This window comes from Phyllobates terribilis, unplaced genomic scaffold (assembly GCF_046119375.1).
Source record: "Phyllobates terribilis strain yellow unplaced genomic scaffold, ASM4611937v1 Scaffold_11__3_contigs__length_659146591, whole genome shotgun sequence".
NCBI lineage: Eukaryota > Metazoa > Chordata > Amphibia > Anura > Dendrobatidae > Phyllobates > Phyllobates terribilis.
In genome coordinates, this window is record NW_027362771.1 from 464396684 (window position 1) to 464417486 (window position 20803).

Genomic DNA, 20803 nt, shown 5'->3' on the forward strand with positions numbered 1-20803 from the left:
AATGGGGCCGATTATGCTAATCACACTCTGATCAAATTCCACTGTGGAGAAGATGGAAAAAAAACTTCTCCATCTTCTCCATTTTGTTAGTCCATCTAAGTCGCACTGCAGTCGGATGTCATCCGAGTGCGGTCTGATGTTTTCCACAAACTCATTGACTTCCATGGCCGAGTGTGATCTGAATATAGGTTGCAAATCGTACATGCTGAGATTTTTTTCCTTGGACAGATTCTGCCCCAGGAAAAAAATGGACATGTGCACAAACCCATAGAATAACATTCTTCCTAGTGTGAGCAGAGGTTTTGTCAGATCCCATTCAGATCGAAAATACGGTTGTCTGCACAAGCCCTAATTGGAATCTTTAATAAAATGATATGGTTAGCCATGGACTGTATACAACTGTGTTTAGGATCAGGTGTGTACAGAACAACATAGAAAACAGTCTGTAAGAGTGCAATGTAGCATGAAAAAGTGACACCCTGGAACATTTCTTATTGCCTTTTTTACATTTTTTTTTAAATATTACTTCTTAAGAACAAGAAAAACTTGCACATATTAGTTTTCATCTCTACATTCTAAAAGCTATAACATTTTTATTTTCCAATCAATCTAGCCAAATGAGGATATTTTGCAGGAGGAGTTGTATTTTTCTGTGAAAACTTTTAAGGGCACCATGGTAAATTGGCACATTTTATTGATATAATCCTTTTAAATGGAGTCTGTATTTTTTGTCCCAGGTGGAGGAGACCAAATAATGAGAGAGTACTGCCATTAAAGAGGGAGAGGTTCAAAGCCTATTTCAAAGGGGAGCATAAAAGCCTATTTCTGCATGTGAAGAGTGCATCTACCAGAAGAGGAGAATGTAGCCTGTGTCTCGGAAAGTGACGTAGAAACTGAAGGGTAGGCCACAAAAGGGAGCAATGCTTCAAACAAGCTACTTCAGAAGTTTGATGCCAACAAGATCAGAGAGGGGGTTGTAATTGAGAAACCTCCTGCTGAGAAAGTTATACAGAGACTGAAATTGAGTGGAGAAGGTTCTATTGAGGAGAATGACAATAATTTGTTGCACATATTGGTAAAACCCACTGTAAACTCACTTCTGAAAATAGTCCAATAGAAAGAAAAAATATCAGCACCCCACAAAAACATCTTATCCCATTTACTTTTGATGGCGCTCATCAATAAATATTTAGAAAGTCCAATAGTATCGTGGAAGAAAATAAATTGTGGCAGTCACCCATGCGGCACTCACCCGGGACCAGGAAGAAGCGCCTGCTCAGCGTGAAACGGCTGTTGTCCATACATAGGAGCAGGCCATTCACAACCACACTCTTACTTTTATCTATCTCGAAATAAAGTCTCTGAATTTTATGCACGGGTGAGTTCTGCAATTTATTTTCTTCTACAATATGCGGCAAATGTCGATTGCCTACCTCTTATCAATTCTATTTGTTGCCTCTTGCAAGACTTGTGAAACCATCAAGCTCATTGCCTCCTTGTGAGTGAAGCTATTGAACTAACATATGACTGCATCCTTTCACCATCCATGAATGGGGAACAACTCTGTCACCAAGGACCACTACATCCTATTTCTATTTATATGGTTATACCTTACTTCAACTCTGTTCCAAAGGGGTTCGTCCCATGCACAACACCAAACCGATCCCTTTACAGATCCATCAATCTATACAAATAAAACACAAATCTTCTTTCCTTGGCTTGAGCAAATATTGGCTTTTATCAAGGCTTCAAAAATAGTGTTTTTGGAAATTGCCTCTCAATAGTGTGCAACAAGACATTTCTATGAAGGGTGAACAATGGGTAAAATGAAGAAATGCCCTGTGTTATATATGTTGCGTACTTTTTTGGTTTGCAGATTACATGTTGTTTTTTACGTGTTATGTACACTGCTGCCCTCCTGAATGAATTTTTCATAAGTACTTTACATTAATGGCAAAAACTGGTCAGCGTACCATAAGGAATTTCAATGTCGGAGCAGAGGGTTTTTCCGTGCGTGTAAATGGATAGAGCTGTTTTAATGCTCCTTAACACAGAAAGGATACAGGGGTGAGAGCAATCTGTCCAGGTCAATGTGCAGTGAGACCACATTCTGTCACTGCATGATGTCTGGAGCTTACAATATATTCGTCCCAAAGGGTATAGCAGGCTTCATCCCCCTCGAATATACATACGATGTGTCATGCATGCATATAAATTGTTGATTGGACCAAGACACTTTCCTCCTGCTAAACCTTTCCAAAGGCCTTTTCTGTTAAACACACCCAGATGTGGTTTGACAGATGAGGGGCTAATTGCTCTGTGAATTACCTCTATTGATCCCTGTTTCATGTTGAGCCAAACAAACAAAAGATATTAATGCTTCGGAAAAATGAATGATGACCTTTCTCAGCAAACACAGCTCCCGGCACCTGATTATTGGCGATTCCAAAGAGCAGCGGTCAATCGCAATAGCCGTAACGCTATGATCACTTTAATAAGCTTGCCTGACCTTCTCTGCCATGTTAAGTGGTTTAAATTTATTTGCCCAACAACAGTGCAGCTTTCACTTAAAGACACAGAACATTCAATTCTACTTAGAGATGTAGTGTCCTTTGATTGTGCTGTAGCAGCCGGCAAATCACCTGCCTTTGGGAGATGTTATCTGTAACACACAACACATTGCGATCCGTTCTTCCTGAAATTCTGCGGATTAAGTCGTTGGAGAAATCCATATTACTGCAGCTGGATTTTTACTTCCATATTTCTCTTTGCGTCTTCTAGTTGTAACTTGTTAATGCAGAATTGTTTCTGTAGATTTATGATGTGGAGCAGGAAGGCATGTATGCACTGCATAGATCAGATAAATTAATATAATATAGTGACATAAGGAAATCCAAAGGAAAAGATATCATGAATAAGACACTGGAAGCGTCTCATAGATGTTTAAGCTATTTAATAGTATGATCTATTTATAAGAAATGTAGCACTCCATTCTAAATGATTAAAGATAATATAATGCATCCACTAAGATGTACTGGGTTATTATTTTACCAGGTTAATTATCTTAATCTTATCTCTATTGCAAATATTATTACTTTAAGGCCATGTTCCCACCTGTGAAAAACTAGTATTTTTTTCCCACTGTATTGTCTCTTCAGGTGTTTGCCCAAAAATACACAAAAATAATCTGTTCTGATTATTGTGTTTTTAATGTATTTTATTCGTTGTGTTTTTCCCTTTTTTATGCATTTTTTTTTCGGTACAAACTTGATGCAGCATTCTTTTTATGATTTTGTAGTGCATAACTGCTGGGATTTGGCACTAAAAACCGCAATAGCATTTTTTACATGCATTTTCAGGCTCTAGGAAAAGAAAAGGCACCAAAAATGCGCAGTTTAGCAGCTTGTTTAACCTCTTCCTACCCAGTCGATTTTCCATTCTTGCACTTTAGTTTTTTCCTCCCCTTCTTCCAAGAGCCTATACCTTATTTATTTTTTCATCAATATACATGTAAGAGGTTATTTTTTTTGCGGGATGAGTTGTGCTTTAGAATAACACCATCCATTTTAACATATAATGTACAGAAGAGCAGGAAAAAAAATTCCAAGTGAGGTGAAATAGCAAAAACAGGATAATTCTGCAATGTTTTTTGGGGATTTTTTGTATCCAAATAGAATTATGTGAGGACTAGTGATGAGCGAGTATGTTTTGTTAACCCTTTCGCCGAGTATGCTCAAGTGAGCACCGAGTATTTACAGCTGCTCGGTGATATGTTTGAATCGCTCCCGTGTGCATGATTTGCAACTGTTTGACAGCTTTAATACATGTAAGTAATGTGTAAGAAATAGACATTCCTCGCATGTATTAAAGCTGTCAAACAGTCGCAAATCATGCACACTGGAGTGATTCAAACATATTACCGAGTAAGCTGTAACTACTCGGTGCTCGCCCGAGCATACTCGGCGAAAGGGTTAACAGAACATACTCGCTCATCACTAGTGAGGACTTGTTTTTTGTGTCCTGAAACAATAATATTTTTATTGATACCGGTTTCTAAGAGGTAAGTGGTCCACTTCTACCTCCAAAGCAGCAACGAACGTCTTTATTTCTGAGCAATGTAGAGTTGTGCAAAAATTTGTAGACTTTTTGTGTTTTTATGAGAGTTCGGGTAGGACAACGGTGGGATAGATGTGACACCACAGCTCATTGAAGCTTTGTAAGCTTTGTGGCGAGGTACAGGGAGGCTCAAGCAACATTTCAGATGGGTTTGATTCATGAAGAGGTGGGCCCCTCCTAATGAATCAGGGGCATTTAATTCTAACACACCTCCTCATTGAGGTTTTCCACAATAGTCTTGATGAATTGTGACCACAGTGTCTCGAATGACTATTGAGGATGACTTCTCTCAGATCCTTTACCCTAGACTGACAGATCTCTCCCTATGTGTGTAGAGGCAGACCTGTCAATCTAGGGGAGCAGTTTGAGGAGAAGCCACCAGGACCTGGCCTCTTAGACCAGGCATTCAAGATGAATAATACTTGGCTGTGTTTTTAGATGTATGCTACTCTGAAATGTTGTAGCGTCTACAGTAAAACATGCACAGCTGCAAAATGCAGCCAGTATCTGATTTATTCTGTCCTTGGTTCAGCACCATGAATCTTCTGTGAGATTCCCTTAAATAAAGGATCATAAATGATTTCTATGGTTTTCCAATGTGTCTGTAAAAAAAATATTGTCTGTTTGATTTCTTGATAATCTTTCCAGAAAGCAAAATAAAAAGTCAAGTTGGCAACCCTGCCGCCATAGCATTCTAAAAGTTACATAATTATTAACTTTAAGTCTCAATCCCACATTCGACAGCTTGAAGCATTTCAAGTTATGGCACATGAAAATGTCTGTATATGAAGGGGGCTGGCGGCCTGCTCATAGCTGAGCAATCATAGTTTTTGTGTCTCCATTATTCATTACAGGAAAGGAGGCCAGCCCCATTTGATATCAACATCAAAAACGCTCCTGTGTCAAGCAGATACAGCTGCCATGAGTGGGACTGATAACTAAAGATTGGGACCCCTTTGAAAATAAAAGTTCTTGATAATCCAATTCTGAACATATCGCAAAGTCACATTTTGGAAGTGAGTGGCTGATTTAAGACCATCTCAAAAACTCATAAAATTCTGGAAAAAATTAGTGCACACTACAACCACCAAAACCCCACGTTCACTGTTATCCATGAATCCTACCGATATGCTAAATTACATTAATTTAGCCTTGACATCCAGATAACCAGACTGTAGGAATCCTGCACTGAAGCGATCACGTTACTTCTTCTGCAGTTTATCTTTTTTACTTTTAAAAGTCCTCCACTTAATGAAGTTATCACTAGGCCGCCCAAGGCTGTTTTTTAATTTGTCTTTCAGATGTAGCCATCTCACTTTTGCTGCTGTTTGCCAAGTGCGTGTCTGGCAATATTTCACAGGAGATGACACAGAAGCTCTCCTTGAGAATCTCAAATTCTCTCCTTCCTGACTCTTGTCACCTTTGTGTTTCAGCATTGAATCGAGTCACTTTACTCCCCTACCTGATTGCTCAATGGGACTGCTGGGTCTTTTTTTTTGCCCTAAAAAGGTCACCCATGTCAGAATTTCTCTGTGCAATTCTTCAGATAATACAGAACATATTTCTCTGTTATCAGTGTGTGGCAGCTCAATTATTTGTGTAAACTGGGGATTGCCTATCATCTAGAAAGGTTCTCTGTTATAACATGGTTTTAAAGGACTCCTTGCTGGGTCACAAGATTTCAAAGAGCAACGCATCTCATGTATTGAGATGTGTCAGGCAGCAAAAGATATATGAGTGGACCTTAGGTATTCTTTCTACATCATGCCACAGAAATGGAATAGCAATATGGCTTAACTGTTTGGTGACATCTTGCGATGAAAAAATGAGATACATATTCTTTTATTGTTGTCATTCTGTAAGAGCTAAGACACTTGCTGCAGGATTTAATCAGATGAGAGTTTTCATGGAACGCAACATTAGGCAATGCTAAAAAGATAACTCCGGACACTGATTCTAAAGTTTTTACTTCGGATCTTATCACACATAAAATATGACAGATATGGGTCAATCTCTGTTGTACCAAACAGCAAAAATATCATGTAACAGTTCAGGATCTACTTGGGAATCCAGTTTAGTGGAGAGACTAGATTTGTGCCTCAGTTCCTATAACTCGACCACGCAAATGGTCAAAGTAGATTTCCACCCACGATTTCAAACATAAAAATATCATTTATTTGAAAATCTTTAGTTAGAATGATAGACAATTTTCACAGTTATGCTTTTGCTCATGGTGATGACTAGCCCAGGGGATGGGGATGACTCAGTTACCCGGGCCTTTAGCCTTAAGGAGGTCACAGTGGTCGGCTCCCGGGCCCGTACTCTGGGGTCTCTCTTTGAAAAGGCGTTGATAGATGTGGTAAGTTTATAAAAGAGTTCGTGACGCCACCTGTGGCTTCTGGTGATGATCACCAGCGCTGCACAGTCCACTGAGGCCGGTGATAAGGCAGCTAGATGGTATGGCTCCCCACAGGTGGAGCTAGGCCTCAGGGCAGTGTATGAATGGGGGAAGCAGGACAAAGAGACTCAGCCGAGTCGGAGCAAGAACAGGGACGGACACACTAGTCACTTCAGTACCTTTTACTGATGGAAATTCAGGCACTCCCCGGAGCACTGTAGGGTGAAGGGTGTATGTCCAGATCCTCCCCAATGAGCAGGTTTTGGGCCTCCTGGTTCTTGCTGCTGCGTAATAAGTTTCTGACCTGCCTGGAGCTAGGCCTAAATTTGTCTCTGTCCTGCGCTCGCTGACCTTGTGGTAGGGCTTTCTCTTGGAGTGCACGCTCCCGACCTACGGGGCCTATGTGTCTCCTGGCTCTGGTACGTATCAGCACTTTAGCGATCCTGGGACCTGTAGTTCTCCAGGGATTCCGGTTTATCTTACTGGGTCGTGGAGATCCCGGCAAGCTTCGGACCCGGTGTCCGGTAACTGCTTCTTCTGGGTGAGCTAATTAAGCTCCTCTGCCCCCTATGAGCTAACTCTCTACTCCTCGCCTTCGGCCTACTCGGACCCTCAAAAGGCTACTCACACTAACGGCAGCGTGCCGCTTTTCACCGATCTTATGGCGCCGGCACACCTAAAGCTCACCTCTCTGAGCTACACCCGAGTCTGGACTCCACTCTGTATTCAGGCTTGCACCAACTGAACTCTCAGAGGAATTGCTGAGTCACTGAGCTCCACTGCAGACTGACCTGTTTCTGTGTCTCGCTCTGCAGGAACTCATCAACAGACTACCGCTGCCTGCCTCCACCTTCCCTTTTATCTCCCTAACGGGCTCCCTCTGGTGGTCTGAGGTGGAAGGTGGAGATGTGTGAATGGTTATGGGGGCCTCTTGTGGAGGAATCCTTCAATACACCCTTCTGGGATTTGTGATACCAAGCACAGCTGGGCTTCACATTCCCCCCTAGTTAAACTCAGCACTCCCGGGATGAAGTACATTTTAGAAATAACAGTAACAATAGTAAATATAAGCAATACTAGAACATTCTTCCCTTTATGGGAGGCACGAATCTTAACGTTACATAATAAAACAAATACAGAGTGTCCTCAGAATCCAAGTCTCTTGTGGTGAGGTTCCTAAAAAGGATGTCCATCTCACAAGGTAGAGTACTTTGTGGTTTTTGAGGGACCTGTCCTAAACCCTCTACGTAGGCCCTGGGCAGGCTGCAGGGCATGAAGATCCCGTGTTGGACCTCCACACGTGCCACTCCAGACAGGTTTTCTTTCTGAGGTCACCTAAAGGGCACTCCAGGGAGCGCAATTATATACAAAAAGAGTTTTTGGGCTGCACACAGTCCTCAGCCACGCAGTTCATTATGTAGCCATAAAGAATTAAATAGGCAAAGTGTCCATATCACTTAAACTGTTCAAAAATAAGCAAAACTCAAAATAATGTACATTTGCATGGAAAATACACAATTATGCAGTACATTACAGTTTAATTTACAATACCCCAAGGGTAACTATCTACACTCTCTGAAATTTTGCTACTTTACTCAGTGTACCTAGCAGGGGGTTTACCTCTCGTGCTGCATACTGATCTGCGTAGTGCTGAGGTTGGTGGAGTGTCAGTGTCTGTATCCTCAGTTACTCTATCAGTTCTACGTGTAACCATGTTGTAAAACTGCCTTATCCTCTCTCTTGGACTGGCAAGTCTACCATTGGCTGGGCCCTCTTGCTCTGCTCCTGCCGGGGATCCTTCATCTGGGGATACTTCTTGAGCTGGCTCTTCTGCAGCACTTACAGGTACAACTTGCTGTGGAGGGTTTTCTGGTTGTTCATAGAATTGGAGTACTGGAATGATTACTGCACCTCCTATCTGAGGCCAATCAGCAGGGAAGTCTCCTAGGTCAGTGTGGATCACTGTTTCTTTAGGTTCTTCCTGGGTTGTGAAGGACAATTCTTCCTGAGTTCTTAGTAGATGTGGACACAATTTTAGATGGTCCCTGGACACTGTAGCAGATGTTCTTCCTCCATCACGGCTGATTATGCATGTCTTTTTGTTGTCAAACCTTGATGGTAACACAGTGTAGGGGTCTTTTTCCCACTGGTCGTCGAGTTTGTGGTTGCGTCTTTTCCTTTTTAGTAATGTTTCACCTGGTGTGAAAGGTTCTGCTGGAGCTTTTTTGTTGTAGCGCATTTCCTGCTTTTCTCTCACCCGAGTAAGACTGTCCTTGACACAAGCTTGTACCCTTCTGTACTGCTCTTGTCTGGTGGTGTCCCAGTCCTCAGTGGTCATATCAGCTTCAGGTTCAACAACACCAAGCTCCAATTCCATGGGCAGCTTTCCTGGCCTTGCCCGCATGAGATATGCCAGAGTGCAATTGGTGGAACTGACTGGTATATGATTGTACAGATCCACTAGGTCAGGTAGTAGGTCTGGCCACTGGTTTCTCTCCTCAAATGGTATGGTCTTTAGCAGGTCGATGATGATGTTGTTCATCTTTTCGCAGAGACCGTTTGTTTGTGGGTGGTAAGGTGTAGTTCTTATCTTTTTACACCCGTAGAGATGGCAGAACTCCTTGAACAACTCAGCCTCAAAAGCCGGGCCCTGGTCCGTCAGCACCTGCTCAGGGTAGCCATGGGGTCTGCAGAAATACGCTTGGAAGGTCTTCGCTGCTGTCTCTGCCGTCAGGTCTTTGACGGGGCGACCACCAAGAAACGTGAGTAGTGATCTACCATGGTCAGAGCATAGGAGTACCCTGACCTGCTGGGGGAGAGCTTGACATGGTCCAGGGCCACGATCTCCAGGGGTCAAGTCATCTTGATGGGTTGCAGGGATGCCTTCTGGCTGCTGAAGTCTATCCTTCTTAGGCCGCAGGGTGCACAGTCCCGGCACCACCTTTCAATGGAGCTGCGCATTCCTACCCAGTAGAATCGACATTTCAGCAGGGTCTCTAGCTTTTTCCAGCCAAAGTGCCCCGCCTGATCGTGGTAAGCTTCTAATACCATCTGGATGTCTGTCTTCGGGACTACTATCTGCCATACCATCTCATGGGTTCTTGGATTAACGTACCTCCGGCACAGCTTCTCACGGTAGATAAACAGCCGGCTTCTCTCGTTCCACAGCTGCTTTGCTTACAGAGACGCATCTTTCTCCAGGGAGGCATCTTCTTGGTTATCAGCTGTTTGATACGGCTGACAACCGGGTCGCTGTCCTGGGTCTCTTTCCAGCTATGGTGAGGAAGGGGGTTTAACGTCTTTTCACGCGGCTTCCTGGAGGCACGTTGCTCATGGATCATCCCTCTCCGGTGAAAGGCAGGTAGCTCTATCTCTTCCAGGTCATCCACTTCTTCTTCTGTGTCTGACTGGTGAGGCATCCTAGAAAGGGCATCGGCGTTGGCGTTCTTGCGGCCCGCCCGGTATTTAATTGTAAATTGGTAGTTTGACAGCCGAGCCATCCATCGTTGTTCCAGAGCCCCCAACTTAGCTGTTTCAAGATGGGTCAAGGGGTTGTTATCAGTAAAGGCAGTGAATTTGCTGGAAGCCAGATAGTGCTTGAATCTTTCAGTGATGGCCCAGACCAAGGCCAGGAACTCCAACTTGAAGCTGCTATAGTTCTCTGGGTTCCTCTCAGTCGGACGGAGCTTCCTGCTTGCGTATGCGATGACTTTCTCTTGTCCATTCTGCTTCTGACTTAAGACAGCGCCCAGGCCTTCGTTGCTGGCATCCGTATACAGCTGGCTGCAGTTAGGGTAGGCTAGGATCTCATCACCTGTCAGGATCTCCTTCATCTCCTGAAACGACTCTGCTTGCTCCTTACCCCAGTGGAATGGAGGGTTTTTGCCTTTGGGGGACTGCCCTACCAGGAGGTCTTGCAGAGGAGCTGCTTTCTTTGTGTAGTCCTTTACGAACCTCCGGTAGTATCCGACTAGTCCCAAGAACTGACGCACCTCCTTGAATTTCTTCGGCTTCAGCCACTTCTGGATGGCTGTGACTTTCTCCGGGTCTGGTGCTACGCCTTCCGGACTGACAATGTGTCTCAGGTACTGTACCTTCTTCTTGAGCAGGTGGCATTTTGAGGGCTTCAACTTCATCCCGTACCGGGACAGTGACTCAAATATCTCTGCCAGGTGTTTCAAGTGGTCCTCGCACGTTCTGGAGTACACAATTACGTCATCCAGGTAAAGTAGCACAGTCTCGAAGTTGTGGTGTCCCAAGCAGCACTCCATCAATCTCTGGAACGTTCCGTGGGCATTGCAGAGTCCAAACGGCATGCTGTTGAACTCGCAGAGTCCCATCGGGGTGGTGAAGGCCGTCTTCTCCCGATCCTCCTCAGCCACAGCTACTTGCCAGTATCCACTAGTGAGGTCAAGGGTGGAAAAGTAATTTGCAGACTTTAAGGCAGCTAGGGACTCCTCTATGCGTGGTAAAGGATATGCATCTTTATGTGTAATGTGATTTACTTGACGGTAATCTACACACATTCTCATGCTCCCGTCCTTTTTCCTAACCAGCACTAGGGGAGCCGCCCCGGGACTACAGCTATCCCTTATCACTCCCACCTTCCTCATGTCATGCAGCATTTCTTTTGCCTTCTGGTAGTGAGCTGGGGGTATAGGCCTATAACGCTCTTTGATTGGGGAATGGTTGCCTGTGGGGATATGATGTTGAACCCCCTTAACCCTCCCGAAATCTAGTGGATGTTTACTGAACACCTGCGAGTACTCTTGAACCAGCCGGTGTACACCCTGTTTTTGATGGGCAGGAGTGGTGTCTGTCCCAACATGGAGCTGTTGACACCAATCCACCACCTGGGTTGCAGGGTCATTATCCTCTACTTCATCTGGTGAGGTTAAGGACTCCGCCTCATGGATGCAGTTGTTATTGACAGCATGTAATTTGGCAACAGTGGCATAACGTGGCAGTTTGACCTCATCTTTAGAGATGAGCGGTGTTCGACTAGAACTGTTCGCCAATCTCAAATTCGAGCTGTTTTGGGCGGTGTTCGAGTTGTTCGACGAACCCGAACGATTTGCAAAAAATTCGGCTGTTCGAGGTTATGTTCGATAACTGTTCGTGCACCAAAAGCTGTCCTGCATCTCTGGCGCTATTTAGAGCACCAATCATGCAGGGATTGTCTGCCACTCACTGTAATGCCACAGCCATGGTGGTTGTGGCATTACAGTGATTGCCCAAATCGATGGGAACAGTGCCAACAGTGAAACATGAAAAGCCGGCAATTCAGCAGAGGCATACACCTGTACCCAACAATTTAGAACCGAAAGAATAGAGCTTCACACATAGATTAGATAGATATAAACATGTCAGCCACATATATATGAAGTACAGTGACAGTGTTGCTTACTGTACTTGTCATTTAGCGTAAAGGATTTATCAAAAAAAATAATAGTGTTTTCATGCACCATCTCTTTAAAAAAGCCGGCCGGCAATTCAGCAGCGGTACCCGACAATTTAGAATAGAAGGAATAGAGAATCACACATAGATTAGATAGATAGAAACATGTCAGCCACATATATATGAAGTACAGTGACAGTGTTGCTTACTGTACTTGTCATTTAGCGTAAAGGATTTATCAAAAAAAATAATAGTGTTTTCATGCACCATCTCTTTAAAAAAGCCGGCCGGCAATTCAGCAGCGGTACCCGACAATTTATAACAGACAGAATAGAGCTTCACACATAGATTAGATAGATAGAAACATGTCAGTCACATATATATGAAGTACAGTGATAGTGTTGGTTACTGTACTTGTCATTTAGTATTAAAATAAAGGATTTATTATTAAAAAAATTGGCGTGGGGTTCCCCTTAATTTTAGGCTCTAGCGGAGGTTAAGCAGACGGCTGGGGCAGATGTTTGAAGCCTGGGAAGGGGGTAATACCCACGGAGCTTCCCAGGCTACTAATATCAGCCCCCAGCTGAATACATAGCCTTTACTAGCTATTAAAATGGGGGACCCCCCAAAAAAAATGACGTGGGGTCCCCCCTAATTTAATAGCTAGCAAAGGCTAGGCAGACAGCTGGGGGCTGATATTAATAGCCCAGGAAGGGAGCCATGAATATTGGCCCCCTCCCAGGCTAGAAACACCAGCCGTCAGCCGCCCCAGAAATGGCGCATTCATAGGATGCGCCAATTCTGGCACTTAGCCTCGCTCTTCCACGCTGCCCTGGTGCGGTGGCAGGGGGTAATAGGGTTGGGGTTGATGTCAGCTTATAATGCCAGCTGACATCAAGCCCAGGTTAGTAATGGAGAGGCGTCTATAAGACACCCCCATTACTAACCCCATAGTCAAAGTTAAAAAAAACACAAACACCCAGAATAAAGTCCTTTAATTGAAATAAAGACACAATCCTTTATTGTTCTAAATTAAACCATACTTACCATCACGCCCATTCCAGCTGAAGCCAACGATCTCCTGCAATAAAAGAAAAATAATAAAGCAACCTCATCCTTACCTTTCCATGGTTCCCACGACAGCTTCAGCTCTGCTACATCGAGATGACAGGCTGGACCGCAGCAGAACGCTGCCATCCAGCCTCTCATCCCGCAGACACTGAGAAGCGCAGGCTTGCTTGCGCTGCTCAGCGTCTCTCTGTGACGACATCCAGATGAGCCGAGTTCATGTCCAATGAACTCGGCTCACCTCATGCACGTCACTGACAGCGTGGGAAAATTCTCACGCTGAAGCGGTGAGTGCAGGAGAATTCTCCCACGCTGTCAGTGACGTGCATAAGGTGAGCTCATGTCCAATGAACTCAGCTCACCTCCTGCACGTCACTGACAGCGTGGGAGAATTCTCCTGCACTCAGCACTTCAGCGTGAGAATTCTCCCGCTGAAGCGCTGAGTGCAGGAGAATTTTCCCACGCTGTCAGTGACGTGCATAAGGTGAGCTCATGTCCAATGAACTCAGCTCACCTCCTGCACATCACTGACAGCGTGGGAGAATTCTCCTGCACTCAGCGCTTCAGTGTGAGAATTCTCCCACGCTGAAGCGCTGAGTGCAGGAGAATTTTCCCACGCTGTCAGTGACGTGCATGAGGTGAGCCGAGTTCATTGGACATTAACTCGGCTCATCTGGATGCCCTCACAGAGAGACACTGTGGAGCGCAAGCAAGCCTGCGCTTCTCAGTGTCTGCGGGATGACAGGCTGGATGGCAGCGTTCTGCTGCGGTCCAGCCTGTCATCTCGATGTAGCAGAGCTGAAGCTGTCATGGGAACCATGGAAAGGTAAGGATGATGTTGCTTTATTATTTTTCTTTTATTTCAGGAGATCGTTGGCTTCAGCTGGAATGGGCGTGATGGTAAGTATGGTTTAATTTAGAACAATAAAGAATTGTGTGTTTATTTCAATTAAAGGACTTTTTTCTGGGTGTTGTGTTTTTTTTAAATACTTTACTAGAAATTCATGGTGGTCATGTCTAATATTGGCGTGACCCCATGAATTTCGGGCTTAGGGCCAGCTGATAATGCCAAGCTGGCCCTAACCCCTTTATTACCCAGTGAGCCACCGCATCAGGGCCCTGGATGAGTTGGGTACAGCGCCAGAAGATGGCGCTTCTATGAACGCGCCATTTTCCGGGGTGGCTGCGGACTGCAATTTGCAGCGGGGGTGGCCCAGAAAGCTTGGGCCTCCCTGCGCTGCGGATTCCAGCCCCCAGCTGCCTAGTTGTACCTGGCTGGACACAAAAACAGGGCGAAGCCCCACGTCAATTTTCTTTAAATTATTTCATGAAATAATTAAGAAAAAAAGGGCTTCCCTATATTGTTGTGTCCGGCCAGGTACAAATAGGCAGCTGGTGGTTGGGGGCAGCCCGTTCCTGCCTGCTGTACCTGGCTGGACACAAATATAGTGCGAAGCCCCACGTCAATTTTTTTTAAATTATTTCATGAATTTCCTGAAATAATTTAAAAAAATTGAAGTGGGGCTTCGCACTATATTTGTGTCCAGCCAGGTACAGCAGGCAGGAACGGGCTGCCCCCATCCACCAGCTGCCTATTTGTACCTGGCCGGACACAACAATATAGGGAAGCCCTTTTTTTCTTAATTATTTCATGAATTTCATGAAATAATTAAAAAAAATTGAAGTGGGGCTCCGCACTATATTTGTGTCCAGCCAGGTACAGCAGGCAGGAACGGGCTGCCCCCATCCACCAGCTGCCTATTTGTACCTGGCCGGACACAACAATATAGGGAAGGCCTTTTTTTCTTAATTATTTCATGAATTTCATGAAATAATTAAAAAAAAAGTACGTGGGGCTTCGCCCTATTTTTGTGTCCAGACAGGTACAACTAGGCAGCTGGGGGCTGGAATCTGCAGCGCAGGGAGGCCCAAGCTTTCTGGGCCCCCCCCCCGCTACAAATTGCAGTCCGCAGCTACCCCGGAAAATGGCACGTTCATAGAAGCGCCATCTTCTGGCGCTGTACCCAACTCATCCAGGGCCCTGGTGCGGTGGCTCACTGGGTAATAAAGGGGTTAGGGCCAGCTTGGTATTATCAGCTGGCCCCAAGCCCAAAATTCATGGGGTCACGCCAGTATTAGACATGACCGCCATGAATTTCTAGTAAAGTATTTAAAAAAAACACAACACCCAGAATAAAGTCCTTTAATTGAAATAAAGACACAATTCTTTATTGTTCTAAATTAAACCATACTTACCATCACACCCATTCCAGCTGAAGCCAACGATCTCCTGCAATAAAAGAAAAATAATAAACCAACCTCATCCTTACCTTTCCATGGTTCCCACGACAGCTTCAGCTCTGCTACATCGAGATGACTGGCTGGACCGCAGCAGAACGCTGCCATCCAGTCTGTCATCCCGCAGACACTGAGAAGCGCAGGCATGCTTGCGCTCCTCAGTGTCTGGCTGTGACGGCATCCAGATGAGCCGAGGTCATGTCCAATGAACTCGGCTCACCTCATGCACGTCACTGACAGCGTGGGAAAATTCTCACGCTGAAGTGCTGAGTGCAGGAGAATTCTCCCACGCTGTCAGTGATGTGCATGAGGTGAGCTCATGTCCAATGAACTCAGCTCACCTCCTGCACGTCACTGACAGCGTGGGAAAATTCTCCTGCAATCAGCGCTTCAGCGTGAGAATTTTCCCACGCTGTCAGTGACGTGCATGAGGTGAGCCGAGTTCATTGGACATGAACTCGGCTCATCTGGATGTCGTCACAGAGAGACGCTGAGCAGCGCAAGCAAGCCTGCGCTTCTCAGTGTCTGCGGGATGAGAGGCTGGATGGCAGCGTTCTGCTGCGGTCCAGCCTGTCATCTCGATGTAGCAGAGCTGAAGCTGTCGTGGGAACCATGGAAAGGTAAGGATGAGGTTGCTTTATTATTTTTCTTTTATTGCAGGAGATCGTTGGCTTCAGCTGGAATGGGCGTGATGGTAAGTATGGTTTAATTTAGAACAATAAAGGATTGTGTCTTTATTTCAATTAAAGGACTTTATTCTGGGTGTTTGTGTTTTTTTTAACTTTGACTATGGGGTTAGTAATGGGGGTGTCTTATAGACGCCTCTCCATTACTAACCTGGGCTTGATGTCAGCTGGCATTATAAGCTGACATCAACCCCAACCCTATTACCCCCTGCCACCGCACCAGGGCAGCGTGGAAGAGCGAGGCTAAGTGCCAGAATTGGCGCATCCTATGAATGCGCCATTTCTGGGGCGGCTGACGGCTGGTGTTTCTAGCCTGGGAGGGGGCCAATATTCATGGCTCCCTTCCTGGGCTATTAATATCAGCCCCCAGCTGTCTGCCTAGCCTTTGCTAGCTATTAAATTAGGGGGGACCCCACGTCATTTTTTTTGGGGGGTCCCCCATTTTAATAGCTAGTAAAGGCTATGTATTCAGCTGGGGGCTGATATTAGTAGCCTGGGAAGCTCCGTGGGTATTACCCCCTTCCCAGGCTTCAAACATCTGCCCCAGCCGTCTGCTTAACCTCCGCTAGAGCCTAAAATTAAGGGGAACCCCACGCCAATTTTTTTGATAATAAATCCTTTATTTTAATACTAAATGACAAGTACAGTAACCAACACTATCACTGTACTTCATATATATGTGACTGACATGTTTCTATCTATCTAATCTATGTGTGATGCTCTATCTTTCTGTTCTAAATTGTCGGGTACCGCTGCTGAATTGCCGGCCGGCTTTTTTAAAGAGACAGTGCATGAAAACACTATTATTTTTTTAAATAAATCCTTTACACTAAATGACAAGTACAGTAAGCAACACTATCACTGTACTTCATATATATGTGACTGACATGTTTCTATCTATCTAATCTATGTGTGAAGCTCTATTCTTTCTGTTCTAAATTGTCGGGTACAGATGCTGAATTGCCGGCCGGCTTTTTTAAAGAGACGGTGCATGAAAACACTAATATTTTTTTTAATAAATCCTTTACACTAAATGACAAGTGCAGTAACCAACACTGTCACTGTGCTTCTTATATGTGTGACTGACATGTTTCTATCTATCTAATCTATGTGTGATGCTCTATTCCTTCTTGTCTAAATTGTCGGGTACCGGTGTATGCCGCTGCTGAATTTTCCGGCCGGCTTTTTTAAAGAGAGTGTCTTCTGAGCAGTTTGTCAGCTTTTGGACACCTCTGCAGGTGTTTTCTATGTGTTTCTATGTGTTTTTGTTTGCCTGCCATTGGTTTTAACGGTGTTCGACAGTGTTCTAAGGTGTTCGACGAACAGTTCGACGAACAGTTCCTCGAACATCCCGGTGTTCGACGAACCGAACCGAACCCGAACACTACGGGGGTGGCTCAACACTACTCATCTTCCCCTAAATTGAGGAGACGGACAGGCACCCTCCCATTACGTACATCTACCACTCCCCTGGCGGTTAAGAGCGTGGGTCTATGCTCGGAGCAAAGGGGTTCTACTACCGCCTGGTAGCTCTGTCCTCTAAGACCTATGGCAGCTCTACACCAGATGAGCATTTCACTCATTGGGGGGATGACAATGGGTATGGGGTCTGTTACCCTCACGTTACCGATTTCACCATCTGTCAACCTTACTTGCTCTTGATACATCAGGACACGGATCTCCTTCTGTAGCGCCCTCCTTTGTCTCGGTCTGGCAGTGTCAGCGATCTGATGGAGTAAGAACACAACCTCACCCAAACAGTTACCAACAATGTTAGTGCCAAGTACAATATATGGGTTGCTGTCATCAGGGTCCACTGTCCACTACAATTAGTCCCTGGTCCTTCAGCTCCACTCTCCCCACCTTTACAGTCACATTCTTAACCCCGAGTAGGTTAAGGGGGAGTCCATTTGAGGCATATACAGACAAATTTGGAGCTGGCGGGCGTAGATCGTCCATGGACCAGAACCTCTTGTAGAGGACTTCAGGCATGATGGTTACCTGAGATCCTGTGTCCAGCAGGGCATGCGTCGGGATCCCGTCCAATACAATGGACAGGAAAGGTCTTCCTCCGATGAACCTGTTGTACCAGTCTGATGGGCCTGGTGAGTCTACTCCTGGGTGGCGGCCCTCGGATCCAGGGTTTTCTCGTTTAAAGGGCACTTCTGGGCGAGGTGTCCGGTCTTACGGCATCGGTAGCAGATTGGATCCTTTGGTGGGCGGCGCTGGTCACTGGTCCTTGGCGAGGGTGGTGTTGGCCTCCTCCTCCTGCGCATCCAGGGGACATCCTCAGGGCTGTCGGCTATCAGGATCTTTCCTCCTTCCTCGGGCTCCGTCCGCAGCTTCAGAGCACTCAGCACGGTGGTCAGAGTTTTGCTCAACTGACGCACTTCAGAGCGCAGACTGTCCAGTTCTTTAGGGGACGTTGCTGGAACCTTAGCTTCAGCAGCCACTGGGGATACGGTGGGTGTAGCAGGCACTTGAGTAGCCTCACCCTGGTAACGTTGGATGGCATTTGTTTCCAGGGGCTGCAATCCTTTAATAGCCATGTCCTTAAGATTGTCAAAGGTGGCATCCGGATGATCCAGGGACCACCAACGCACAGTCCTGCTCTCCTCTGGAGACTTCAGTCCCCGGACAAACTGTTCCTTCAGCATTTTGTTCTCATTCTCAATGCTGGTTGGACTAACCTGGCTCAGAGCCCGCAGGGCCCCTTGGAGATGCCAGGCGTGGTCCCGAACATTGTCCTCTGGTTGTTGGGAGCAGCTGTAGAACCTCATCCGGAGGTCCGCCTCAGTAAGGTCCTCAAATACAGTCTGTAGTTTTTGGAATATTGCGGAAACTGACTCTTGGTCTGCGGCTGACCATGTTTCCACTTCCCGCTCCGCAGCACAGGTCAGTTGTCCTAATACAACGGCAGCTCTTTGTTTGCCGGTCATAGAGTACATGTCTAAGATACCACATATCTTCCGCTTGAATCCAGACAGGGTATCTGGTTTGCCGTTGTACTGGGGGAGCCACTTTGCTCCAGGAATGTACGGTAAAGTCATAGGAATCACAGGTGTTACAGGCGCTGCTGGTAGAGCGGCGGCTTCTGCCTGCCCATTATCGGGCGCGGGCTGAACTTCAGGGACGTTGACCGGTAGGTCGGCGTTCTGCTGCTCGACGGACATCTTAGCGCCCCCCCTAGTTAACCGTGGCCTACCTTCTGGTTTTTCTTCCATTAGGCCGCAGCTCCGCTGGTGACGGTTGCCTTCAGGACCTTGCGTCGCTTGCGTCCTAAGTCAGAGCGTTCAGCGACGCTCCGTACAGGACCTGGCGCTTCCTGCTTTGACGTTGAGGCGTGGCGCGTGTCCGGGACTTCGCGCTCTTTTGCAGGTACGCCCCTTATTTTCCCGCGGTTACACCCTTCTTCTTGCTCAACGGCCCAATAATGGCGGCAACCTTCACCACAACTTTACATACTCAGTTCAGAATAAAGGCGCACAGTACCCGGTGGCAACGGGCATAACACGGCGTCGTTGCAGCGGGCACGCAATCCTGTTCGTGACGCCAGAAAGAGATGACTAGCCCAGGGGATGGGGATGATTCGGTTACCCGGGCCTTTAGCCTTAAGGAGGTCGCGGTGGTCGGCTCCCGGGCCCGTACTCTGGGGTCTCTCTTTGAAAAGACGTTGATAGATGTGTTAAGTTTATAAAAGAGTTCGTAACGCCACCTGTTGCTTCTGGTGAAGATCACCAGCGCTGCACAGTCCACTGAGGCCGGTGATAAGGCAGCTAGATGGTATGGCTCCCCACAGGTGGAGCTAGGCCTCAGGGCAGTGTATGAATGGGGGAAGCAGGACAAAGAGACTCAGCCGAGTCGGAGCAAGAACAGGGACGGACACAATAGTCACTTCAGTACCTTTTACTGATGGAAATTCAGGCACTCCCCGGAGCACTGTAGGGTGAAGGGTGTATGTCCGGATCCTCCCCAATAAGCAGGTTTTGGGCCTCCTGGTTCTTGCTGCTGCGTAATAAGTTTCTGACCTGCCTGGAGCTAGGCCTAACTTTGTCTCTGTCCTGCGCTCGCTGACCTTGTGGTAGGGCCTTCTCTTGGAGTGCACGCTCCCGACCTACGGGGCCTATGTGTCTCCTGGCTCTGGTACGTATTAGCACTTTAGCGATCCTGGGACCTGTAGTTCTCCAGGGATTCCGGTTTATCTTACTGGGTCGTGGAGATCCCGGCAAGCTTCGGACCCGGTGTACAGTAACTGCTTCTTCTTCGGGGTGAGCTAGATAAGCTCCTCTGCCCCCTATGTACTAACTCTCTACTCCTCGCCTTCGGCCTACTCGGACCCTCAATAGGCTACTCACACTAACGGCAGCGTGCCGCTTTTCACCGATCTTATGCCGCCGGCACACCTAAAGCTCACCTCTCTGAGCTACACCCGAGTCTGGACTCCACTCTGTATTCAGGCTTGCACCAACTGAACTCTCAGAGGAATTGCTGAGTCACTGAGCTCCACTGCAGACTGACCTGTTTCTGTGTCTCGCTCTGCAGGAACTCATCAACAGACTACCGCTGCCTGGCTCCACCTTCCCTTTTATCTCCCTAATGGGCTCCCTCTGGTGGTCTGAGGTGGAAGGTGGAGATGTGTGAATGGTTATGGGGGCCTCTTGTGGAGGAATCCTTCAATACACCCTTCTGGGATTTGTGATACCAAGCACAGCTGGGCTTCACAGTGATATTGTCATTTTCATGTTTTGTTGCGTTTCGGAAAAATGATAACATGAAGTGCAGGTGCAGATGTATTAGTTATCAACTTTAAATTGTCTCTAATTTTTAAATTGATATATT